Here is a 12,910-nt window from a genome sequence, read left to right as displayed (position 1 = left end):
CGTACGGGCTCGGGAGAGACGACGGCTGAATGTCATGCGTCCTCCGATATACAACCCAACCAGCCGTACTGCTTCTTAACACAGCGCGCATCCAACACGGAAGCCAGCCGCACCAATGTGTCGGAGGCTACACCGTGCACCTGGCAACCTTGGCTAGCGCGCACTGCGCCCGGCCCGCCACAGGAGTCGCTGGTGCGCGATGAGACAAGGAGATCCCTACCGACCAATCCCTCCCTAACCCGGACGACGCTAGGCCAATTGTGCGTCACCCCACGGACCTCCCGGTCGCGGCCGGTTACGTCAGAGCCTGGGCGCGAAACCAGGGACTCTGATGGCACAGCTGGTGCGGCAGTACAGCGCCCTTAAGCCCCAGTCTGAGGTCCTGAGCGCTCTAGAACAGGTTTTCATCAAAGATCTCTTTGTACTTTGCTCCGTTCATCTTTCCCTCGATCCTAACTAGTCTCCCAGTCCCTGCTGCTGAAAAACATCCACACAGCATGATGCTGCCACCACGATGCTTCACCGCAGGGATGGTGGCAGGTCTCCTCCAGGCGTGATGCTTGGCATTCAAGCTAAAGAGTTCAATCTTGTTTTCATCAGACGAGATAATTTTGTTTCTGAGAGTCTTTAGGTGCCTTTTGGCAAACTCCAAGCGTGCTGTCATGTGCCTTTTACTGAGGAGTGGCTTCTGTCTGGCCACTCTACCATAAAGGCCTGATTGGTGGAGTGCTACAGAGATGGTTGTCCTTCTGGAAGGTTCTCCCATCTCCACAGAGCAACTCTGACGCTCTGTCAGAGTCACCATCTGGTTCTTGGTCACCTCCCTGACCAAGGACCTTCTCCCCAGATTGCTAGGTTTGGCTGAGTGGCCAGCTCTAGGAAGAGTCTTGGATGTACCAAATTTATTCCATTTAAGAATGATGGAAGCCACTGTGTTCTTGGAGACCTTCAATGCTGCAGACATTTTTTGGTACCATTCCCCAGATCTGTGCCTCGACACAATCCTGTCTCGGAGCTCTATGGACAATTCCTTCGACCTCATGGCTTGGTTTAATAAGGCTGTAAGGTAACAAAATGTGGAAAAAGTCAAAGGGTATGAATACTTTCCGAGTGCACTGTATTACAAATCAGAATAAATCATTCAAATCATATAATTTGAGTATATATTACAAATATTCAAATTACTGTGCATAGATCTTCATCCGTACCAACTGTACACTTAGAAATGGGTCAGTTCCTCCTCACTCACACACACACACACACACACACACACACACACACACACACACACACACACACACACACACACACACACACACACACACACACACACACACACACACTTTCCCACTCAGAGTGATTAATTATTGGCAAACAGCCAATCCCAAGGGGTAGGAGTGCTATATTTACCATTGCACTCCATGATGGAGCAGGAGAGAATGATAAAACAGCCCCTTACAGACAAATCTCTCGACATGAACGATGAAGAGAAAGAAAGGTTGTAAATATTTGATATAATTTATCTTTCCAGACACAAACCAGTGACTGAATTGGGTTCCAAATACAAACAAACAAGCAATCAGCATCTCTAGAGAAAAACTTCTCTGACCACTGGATGTAGGTAGTTGAGTTCCCTTTCGTTGGGTTGCACAATGGGAGTATGAGGCATCTCCAAGTGGAGTGTTTGAAAAACATTTTTGTTGCCGATGTGATGTCTGTGTTTCCAGTGGTTTTACTGGTGTTTTTTCTAACATTCCCCAGTTTCATAGGCAAACCCTGGAGCATCTCTGGTACTCACACACTAAACAGAGCCAATGTTACAGTATAGCTTTATGAGCCCCCATCCTCCTGCCCCCAGACGCTCACAGCCCCTGTGGTTGGCTCATATTACCACTCTTTCCCTGGCACTACAACGGTGAGAGGGGGCAGAGGTATATTATATTATACCTGTATCTGGCATGTCAGAGCTTACCTGCCATCACTTACAACAGATGGCTCTTGACTTTCAATATGCAGTCACACAAGGTTGGCAGATATTCCAAAGTTTATTTTCGACCTCCAAACTCAGCTGTATGTTTCTGTCTCCACATAGCTGGTGAACACAAATAAATTGTGTGTGTCACAAACAGACAGCTTAACTTGAGTGGATTGATTATGAAACCAGCCAGCCACCTATGTCAGTGACACTGACCGATCAGGGTGGATAGTTGCTGCAGAATAGCCTGGAAAACAGACCACCTTCCTGCTACCGGATGGCCTCAGGCTAGGCTGGAATCCCTCTGATGTGAGTTTATCGATCTTTGGGTATTAGATGACATTTGAAGAGCAGTTTTTGTTTTTGCTTCGTGACTCGTGTTGTTGGAGCATATGATTTTCTGTGCTGAAAGATTTACTACAATGCCCCTAAATACCCCATATTTTCATACAATATTTTGTTATAATTTTTGTTACCTCAAAGCTAAATCCATTCCTCTGTCTTAGTCATATAGAGATGGAAAGGGATCTCTCCTTAGAAATAACCCCTTTTCCCAAGGACATTACCATTGAGGGCTTCCACCATTTTAAAATAGTGGGCTGGGGATTCCTATGGGTTGGGAGCAGTCAGCCAATGATCAGAGCATTGTTTCTTCTTCAAATTGGGTGCTATTGTTTGTTAGTGGCTTTAAGCTATATCACCGCCATCTAGTGGCAACCAGTGGTGTAAAAAGTACCCAATTGTCATACCTGAGTAAAAGTAAAGATACCTTAACATAAAAGTAAAAGTGGAAGTCACCCAGTAAAATACTACTTGAGTAAAAATCTAAAAGTATTGGGTTTTAAATATACTTAAGTATCAAAAGTAATTATATATGCTACAATATACTTAAGTATCCAAAGTAAAAGTATAAATCATTTAAAAATAGTTATATTTAGCTAACCAGACAGCACAGATTTCTTGTTTTGTTTAATTTACTGATAGCCAGGGGCACACTCCAACACTCAGACATCGTTTACAAATGAAGGATTTGTGTTTAGTGAGTCCGCCAGATCAGAGGCAGTAGAGGTGACCAGGGATGTTCTCTTGATAAGTATGTGAATTGGACCATTTTCCTGTCATCCTCCACCTCTCAAAATGTAACAAGTACTTTTGGCTGTCAGGGAAAATGTATGGAGTAAAAAAGTACATACTTTTCTTTAGGAATATAGTGACGTAAAAAAAAAGTTGTTTACACCACTGGTGGCAACAATAAATGAATGACACACAATATTTGTTTCAGTCATCAATGGCACTGCCCTTGCTCTCACAGACACCTAATGGGACAAATTAAAATATGAGTCTTCTAGCTATGGTCTATGGTTTAAGTCTATGGTTATTCCTCATCTCCTATTTGCTGTTGTGCCCTCTATCCCCTCTGTCACTTTCACATGTTTCTCTCCCGGAGAGAGAACTAACTCACTGAGCCCATCCAGGCATCTAACAGCCAGTCTGCTTGTCAAATGCAATCACAATGGCTGGCATGTCCATCTCATACAGGAAGTGAGATGATCCTCCTCTCTGGTGGCACATCTCACAGCTGGGCTACTACCATTTGACATCCTCAGTGCCAGGAGGGGAGCAAGGAGTGGATTGTGATCAGATCTTCCTGACTACTTTCGTAGGTAGTCAGGCACACATTGAACACTTACAAGTGTAGACTGATCTGGACAGTGAAACCATTTAAATCATCATTATCCCACCTTCTAAAATAATTTACAGGTGGCACCATTGACTTATGGCATCATGCTTCAATGCCATACAACTCTCCTTCCGTGGCCTCCAACTGCTCTTAAATACAAGTAAAACTAAATGAATGCTCTTCAACCGATCGCTGCCTGCACCTGCCCGCCCGTTCAGAATCACTACTCTAGACGGTTCTGACTTAAAATATGTGGACACCTACAAATATCTAGGTGTCTGGTTAGACTGTAAACTCTCCTTCCAAACTCACATCAAACATCTCCAATCCAAAGTTAAATCTAGAATTGGCTTCCTTTTTCACAACAAAGCATCCTTCACTCATGCTGCCAAACATACCCTCCTAAAACTGACCATCCTACCAATCCTCGACTTCGGCAATGTCATTTACAAAATAGCCTCCAATACCCTACTCAATAAATTGGATGCAGTCTGTCACAGTGCCATCCGTTTTGTCACCAAAGCCACATATACTACCCACCACTGCGACCTGTACACTCTCTTTGGCTGGCCCTCGCTTCATACTCGTCGCCAAACCCACTGGCTCCAGGTCATCTACAAGACCCTGCTAGGTAAAGTCCCCCCTTATCTCAGCTCGCTGGTCACCCTAGCAGCACCCACCTGTAGCACGCGCTCCAGCAGGTATATCTCTCTGGTCACCCCCAAAGCTAATTCCTACTTTGGCCGCCTCTCCTTCCAGTTCTCTGCTGCCAATGACTGGAACAAAGTAGAAAAATCTCTGAAACTGGAAACACATCTCCCTCACTAGCTTTAAGCATCAGCTGTCAGAGCAGCTCACAGATTACTGCACCTGTACATAGCTCATCTATAATTTAGCCCAAACAACTACCTCTTCCCCTACTGTATTTATTTATTTTGCTCCTTTGCACCCCATTATTTCTATTTCTACTTTGCACATTCTTCCACTGCAAATCTACCATTCCAGTGTTATACTTGCTATATTGTATTTACCTCGCCACCATGGCCTTTTTTTTGCCTTTACCACCCTTATCTCACCTCATTTGCTCACATTGTATATAGACTTGTTTTTCTACTGTATTATTGACTGTATGTTTGTTTTACTCCCATGTGTAACTCTGTGTTGTTGTATGTGTCGAACTGCTTTGCTTTATCTTGGCCAGGTCGCAATTGTAAATGAGAACTTGTTCTCAACTTGCCTACCTGGTTAAATAAAGGTGAAAAAAAATATATAAAAATAAAAATCAATAAAATCAATATGTGTATCAAATAAATAAATATTATTTTGAACGAATAGCTGACAAATAATTTGCATACAGGGAGGGACCAGTAAATTGGGTCACAATACTGACACAGTGAATGGATATGAAAAACGGTTTATTACCATGTGTAGATATATTTCTGTGAATGTGGGCACAATCAGAATGTGGACCAGATCAGGACGAAGGGCGCATGTTAGTGCCAGGTAATAAAGGAGGCTTCTGAAACCTACTCTAGAGTATCATGGTCACACAATATATCGATAGTATAAAAAAATATATGTATCATTGAAATAGACAGCATAACAAGATAATATAAAATACATTGAGCAAATGTCACTACAACTACCTGGTATAATTTTATTATACGCTAAATGTACTGATCAAACAGTACATTTATAGATGATTGACAGTAGCCTACGCTGATATCGTACATAATACACCTACATTTTTGCCTCCATAAGTCTGTTTACTTATGTGACCTTTCTCACAACACACACCATTTAAACTGCTGTGAAAATGCTCTTGTTAAAGTAAATGTATTCTTTTCAAATGGTAAAGCTCTCAGTGGGTTATAGTGCAACCATTAAGGCTGTTGCTCACATGCTCCAGCCACCAGCTGATACAGTTGAAGTCGGAAGTTTACCTACACTTAGGTTGGAGTCATTAAAGCTTGTTTTTCAACCACTCCACAAATTTCTTGTTAACAAACTATAGTTTTGGCAAGTCGGTTAGGATACACTAAGTTGACTGGGCCTTTAAACAGCTTGGAAAATTCCAGAAAATTATGTCATGGCTTTAGAAGCTTCTGATAGGCTAATTGACATCATTTGAGTCAATTGGAGGTGTACCTGTGGATGTATTTCAAGGCCTACCTTCAAACTCAGTGCCTTTAACTTGACAAGAAATCAGCCAAGACCTAAGAAAAATAATTGTAGACCTCCACAAGTCTGGTTCATCCTTGGGAGCAATTTCCAAACGCCTGAAGCTACCACGTTCATCTGTACAAACAATAGTATGCAAGTATAAACACCATGGGACCACGCAGCCGTCATACCACTCAGGAAGGAGATGTTCTCTGTCTCCTAGAGATGAATGTACTTTGGTTCGAAAAGTGCAAATCAATCCCAGAACAACAGCAAGGGACCTTGTGAAGATGCTGGAGAAAACGGGTACAAAAGTATCTTTATCCACAGTAAAACAAGTCCTATATTGACATAACCTGAAAGGCCACTCAGCAAGGAAGAAGCCACTGCTCCAAAATCACCATAAAAAAAAGCCAGACTATAGTTTTTAACTGCACATGGGGACAAAGATTGTACTTTTTGGAGAAATGTCCTCTGGTCTGATGAAACAAAACTAGAACTGTTTGGCCATAATGGCCATCGTTATGTTTGGAGGAAAAAGGGGGATGCTTGCAAGGCGAAGAACACCATCCCAACCGTGAAGCACGGGAGTGGCAGCATCATGTTGTGGGGGTGCTTTGCTGCAGGAGGGCCTGGTGCACTTCACAAAATAGATGCCATCATGAGGCAGGCAAATTATGTGGAAATATTGAAGCAACATTTCAATACAAAAATTGTGGGCAGAACTGAAAAAGCTTGCGCGAGCAATTAGGCCTACAAACCTAACTCGGTTACTCCAGCTCTGTCAGGAGGAATGGGCCAAAATTCACCCAACTTATTTTGAGAAGCTTGTGGAAGGCTACCTGAAACGATTGACCCAAGTTAAACAATTTAAAGGCAATGCTACCAAATACTAATTGAGTGTATGTAAGCTTCTGACCCACTGGGAATGTGATGAAATAAATAAAAGCTGAAATAAATCATTCCCTCTACTATTATTCTGACATTTCACATTCTTAAAATAAAGTGGTGATCCTAACTGACCCAAGACAGGGAATTTTTACAAGGATTACATGTCAGGAATTGTGAAAACTGAGATTAAATGTATTTGGCTAAGGTGTACTGTATGTAAACTTCTGTCTTCAACTGTATCTGTGACCATGGCTGGTGTAAAAGCCCAACGGTCTGAATTGTCTGAGGAAAGTTCCACTGAACATGGTTTGAACACATCCCACAAAGCTCTTCTGACAACCGAGAGAGAGAGAGAAAACATTTCACCCCTCTTCTCCAGCTCTTTTTGCCCTTTCTCTCACTCACACACAATTTCATAAAAGCTACTCTGACAACATTGGGCTGGAGAGAAACACATTTCACCTGGGTGTTCTCCTTCCTCCACTGAGTAGAGAGAGGGAACAGAATGAGTCATGGCACAGAGAGACTGGAGGAATTAAACAGACAGATTTGTTGCATAATTCAGGTTTCCTGACACTCCTGTACTGCTGAAGGTGGGAGGGGGATAATTTTCATATCATGCTGAAGTTAGACACATACATGAGCAGAACATTGATAGACAGAATTACATTAAAAAGCACTTTGTGTGATTCACCTCTATCACGTATACACAAGGGGGTCAAGAAGCAGGTGCAGAAAGAGAGTTTAATAATGATGATGCTAGGTAGATTAACAAAAGGGTAGCGTACTGAATGTGAAAATAAATCAATAATGCCTGATGACTGAGGCTACTGAGGGCTAAATAAAGGGAAGGTAATCAAGGTGATGATGAAGTCCAGGTGTGCGTAAGGGACGTTGGTTAGTAGACTGGCGACATCGAGTGCTGGAGAGGGGGAGCGGGGGGGGGGGGGGGGGGGGGGGGGTGGAATACCTGACAGGTGCATCACACATTTTTATTTTACAATAAATTACATCACCAAGTGGTGAGCAAAATAAAGAGTAGTACCTAAAATAAAGACAGGCAACCTAAAACTGTAACTATCACATACAATAGGTGATTCTGGTCTCACAGTGTCAACATAGGAAAACATTAATATCACTAAGCATTAAACACTACAAAGTCCCAATCCTAAAAGCCTCCTCTGAGAGAGCTGACAAGGCTATTTAAAGCTCTTAGCTTTGGGGATGACATTCGATAATCTATCTCGCTCTCTACTGTACTGGGAATGTATAATTTAACACAAAGTAGGCAGCATTAAAGTGACAAATTGTGTCTCTATTCCTCTCCTGGTTGCTGTGCTGTTCATGAGTGACTGTGGAGAGGATGGACCTTTCCTCAGTGACCTCCATCTCCCTGGTTGGGCAGGTTTATCTCTCTGAAGCTAAAACCAGATCTGACATACTATGTCTGGGCTCTGTCTGGGCTCTGTCTGGGCTCTGTCTGGGCTCTGTCTGGGCTCTGTCTGGGCTCTGTCTGGGCTCTGTCTGGGCTCTGTCTGGGTGGTGGTGATGTGGTATGGAAGTTTTATTTTATAATGGATGTAGGGCTTTGTAGCCTGAATGCAAAAGAGCTGATTTTCATTTTAAAAGGGAGAAAAAAGGGAGAAGAAATGGTAGGTTTCCACCGATGTACTGACTATTAGACGCAGCCTAGTTTACCTGTGTTAGGACAAGGGTATAGTGATGTGAATGTTTTACTTCTTTAAAAAAATGTATAACTTTATTTATAGATTTTCAGATGAGAACAGAAACAGTACCCCAACACCTAATTTTCCCATCTCTCCCTCCCTCCCATCCATCCATCCATCCCTCCAACCCACCAAGGCATCATATGCTAGAAAAGTAAATTAAATATGACAGAAGCAAACACTAATACAAACAAAAACAATGGAAAAAGTTTTTTAAAAACAAAGTAGAAGACAGGCTCTCCAAAAACGGCAGTGAACGGGTTGTGGCTAACAGTTGTATGACACATATGTGAGAATGCCTCAAAAATGGGATCACAGAAGCCACTCAAAGATTGGCATGACCAAAACATGTGTCCCAAAGTCGCTGGACTGGTGGCATCTCAAACACTTGGGGTCAACATTTGGATATATTTTTGACAATCTGTCATTTGAGTAATGAAGGTGGTGCAAAACCTTAAACTGAATGAGCCCATGCCTTGTGCAAAATAATGAGGTGTGGATATGCTCAATACTTTGTTGTCATATATCATTGGGTAGGACAACACCAATGTCTTGCTCCCATGCAGATTTTGTACCTGCCAAGGAAGGCGGATTAATGTTCTGTATTATGTCATATAATTTGGAGATTGTGTCCTTCAGATACGGGTTAAGATCTAAGCACCTATCAATTGAACACTAAGTGGGCTCAAGTGGAAATGAATGGAAATGTTTTTTGGCAAAGCTGCGAGTTTGCAGATATCTAAAAAAGTGGGTATTGGGAATATTATGGTCAACCCTTCAGAGTATCGAATGAGACAAATGTGTTATCAACAAATAGGTCACAAAAAAACACCAGACCATTCCTATACCAGAACGTTGTGTCAATCTGTGATGTTGGTAAGAGATCATTAAATGTTAATATAGAGAAGCCGCTTGCTTGTTTAAACCTAAAGTGATTTTGGAATTGGGACCAGATTTTAAGGGAGTTCTTGACAATGGGATTCAAAACATGGGTGCCAAGGTTCATGGGCAGTGGGGAGCACAGGAGCGAGACAGGAGAAGTTGGAAGGCTTGACTGTAACTCCATGATGGCCGAAGTTGGACCATCCTTGTTTTCAAATGTAGAAACCAAATAAACACATTTAGATATACTTGCTGACCAATAGTAGTGTAGAAAATTGGGGCTTAGGTCTCTCTAAATATACCTTTATCATTCGTGGATTTGACTTACTCCAAATGAAGTTGGAAATGTAGCTGTCCAGTTGTTTGAACATAGACTTTGGCAGAAAAATAGGAATAATTTGGAATAAAAAAAACCTAGGTAGTACAGTCATCTTGCCAGAATTAATGCGACCTGCTAATGAAATGAAATTCTGCTTAGTGCGCTCCAGGGGTGATTTGAAGTTATGTTTGAAACTTCTTGGTGACAGGGGCAGTATTGAGTAGCTTGGATGAATAAGGTGCCCAGAGTAAACTGCCTGCTACTCTGTCCCAGATGCTAATATTTGCATATTATTAGTAGTATTGGATAGAAAACACTCTGAAGTTTCTAAAACTGTTTGAATGATGTCTGTGAGTATAACAAAACTCATATGGCAGGCGAAAACCTGAGAAAAATCCAACCAGGAAGTGGGGAATCTGAGGCTTGTAGTTTTTTAACTCAGCCCCTATTGTAGATACAGTGGGATATTGGTTATGTCACTTCCTAAGGCTTCCACTAGATGTCAGCTGTCTTTAGAACTTTGTTTGAGGCTTCTACTGGGAAGTGGGACCGAATGAGAGAGGAATGAGCCAGGTGTCTGGCAGAGTGCCACAGGCTCTGAGGCGCGGTCATGAGAGAGTTAGCTCTCATTCCATTGCTTTTCTACAGACATAGGAATTCTCCAGATGGAACAATATTGAAGATTTATGATAAAAACATCCTAAAGATTGATTCTATACTTAGTTTGACAAGTTTCTACGGGCTGTAACGGAACTTTTTTAACTTCTTCGTCCAACGTTCGGCTGGACCTGAACGCGCTTTTGGATTTGTGTACCAAACGCCCTAACAAAAGAAGCTATTTGGACATAAATTATGGACATTATCGAACAAAACAAACATTTATTGTAGAACTGTGATTCCTGGGAGTGCATTCTGATGAAGATCATCAAAGTTAAGTGAATATTTATAATGCTATTTCTGACTAATGTTGACCACCCAATATGGCGGATATCTTTTTGGCTGCTTTGTTGTCTGAACGCTGTACTCAGATTATTGCATGGTTTGCTTTTTCCGTAAAGTTTTTTTGAAATCTGACACAGCGGTTGGAGGAGAAGTATATTTATAATTCCATGTATAACACTTGTATTTTCATCAACATTTATAATGAATATTTCTGTAAATAGATGTGACTCTCTGCACAATCACCGCATGTTTTAGAACTACTGAACGTAAAGCGCCAATGTAAAATTAGATATTTTGATATAAATATGCACTTTATCGAACAAAACATACATGTATTGTGTAACATGAAGTCCTATGAAGAAGATCATCGAAGGCTGGCCACAAGCCTCTGGGGACGAGTACAAAATCTTAATCCAGGAAAGGAATGACGAGTCAAACCCAAATATCTCTAGTACTGTAAATAGATATTCCCACTCAACCCGGTCGAAAAACCTTCCCAGCATCAAGAGAGATGACAACCTCTGGCTGTTGAATTGAGTGGGCAGAATAAAGAGCATTAAATAGCCGGCGCATATTATAGAAATATTGCCTACCTGAGATAAATCCGGTTTGGTCAGAGTTAATTATATTAGGTATCATGTGTCTCAACTGCGGGAGAGCACTTTAGTGAGAATTTTATAATGCAGCACAAAAGGCTTATAGGGCGGTATGAGCCACAGTCTAGGGGATTTTTGTCCTTTTTAAGCAAAACCGAAAGTGTCTTGGGCAGTTTCTGACTAGAAAGGATTTCATTGTACATTGAGCTGAGGATAGGGGATAGTTTAGAGGAGAATGCTTTATAAAATTCAATAGGGGAGCCATGGATGAAAATGGCGCCGTAGAGAGAACACGGTGTTTCAGCGAGCTCTCGTGGCATTCGTAAATTTATATTTTTACATTAATCTCCTAGCTTGAAAAAGTGGTAGAATTGGCTAAATAAGTTACCATATAATGAGTCTTGACGGCTATTTCGCAAAAATCTCCGACAACATGCCCAACAGAACTACTAAGAAGTCGACCAAAACCACCACCCCTGTGGATGTACATGAGGAGCTAGCTAACGTTAGCGAGGCTAGCACCATTGCGGATCCAGGCACAATGGACCTGGTGATTCAAAAGATGACTGATAACATTACTAAAGTGATCGATGCTAAGATAAGAACGGTCTTGGAAGCAATAGCAGGCCATTCAGCTGAACTACAGAGGGTGTGGAACGTGTTGTTGAGGCGGAAGGAAGAATTGATGCAGTGGAAACTTCAACTACATCTATGGACGCTAAGATAAAAGCACTTGAGAAACAGGTGCGCGAAATGGCGGAGCACATTGATGACTTGGATAATCGAGGACACAGATGCAATATTGCATTGTGGGACTCCCGGAAAATTCTGAAGGGACACGTTCAGTAAAATTATTTGAGGAATGGATCCCTGGCTACCTACAAATGGACACTAAGGCTGGTCGTGTGAAGCTGGACAGAGCCCATCGCTCTCAAGTACCGATACCCGGTCCCAATCAGCGCCCACGGCCGGTGGTTATAAAGTTCCACAACTTCACCGACAAGCAGCGCGTCATGGACGCGGCTAGAAACATCGGCTCTGATGGCAGTCAACGTAAAAGTCCTAAGGTCTCATTCTTCAATGATTATTCCACTGCAGTTGTACGAAGACGCAAAGCGTTTGATGAGGAGAAGGCTCGACTCAGGAGAATGAAGATGGACTACGCACTGTTGTACCCGGCCACATTGAAGATTTTGGTCAACGGATCACCTAAAAAGCTCTACACACCTGAAGAGGCTGCTGCGTTTATTGACTCTCTCGGGTAAATAACTTTTAAGCTGCACCTCAGCAGCATTGGATAACTTAGTTTATTTTTGGTTGAATCTGATCATGACACAGTGGCGTGAGTCCTCACGTGCCCCTGTTCAGTAATATTCGTATCTTTATTATTTTTCTTGCTAAAGTAATAGCCGCTATAGCTCAGGCTGAGATATGTGTGAATCCATATTGGTGCCCAGGCTTGGTTTTAGGTGGAAGAGCCTCAATATTCTCCTATTGATTTTCTTTTCCATACATATAAAGGATGAGGCTATGGAGTGGCAATGCAGACTTAAGAGTCTACATTGGAGAGTTGAAATCCACTGCATGTTAGCTAGTGGGAAAACCCCCTTTTGGATCTTTACATGTTTAATTTTTGGGTTTAGTATAGTTCGAGTTCAGGGTTCATATTGTTTGTTTATGCTCGGTGAGATAGAGGAGAGTTCAACACATGGAAAAAGGTACAACCCCACTTTT

The sequence above is a fragment of the Oncorhynchus clarkii genome, chromosome 25, assembly GCF_045791955.1.
Source record: "Oncorhynchus clarkii lewisi isolate Uvic-CL-2024 chromosome 25, UVic_Ocla_1.0, whole genome shotgun sequence".
In the NCBI taxonomy this organism is placed as follows: domain Eukaryota; kingdom Metazoa; phylum Chordata; class Actinopteri; order Salmoniformes; family Salmonidae; genus Oncorhynchus; species Oncorhynchus clarkii.
Note: the sequence above shows the minus strand (reverse complement) of the source record.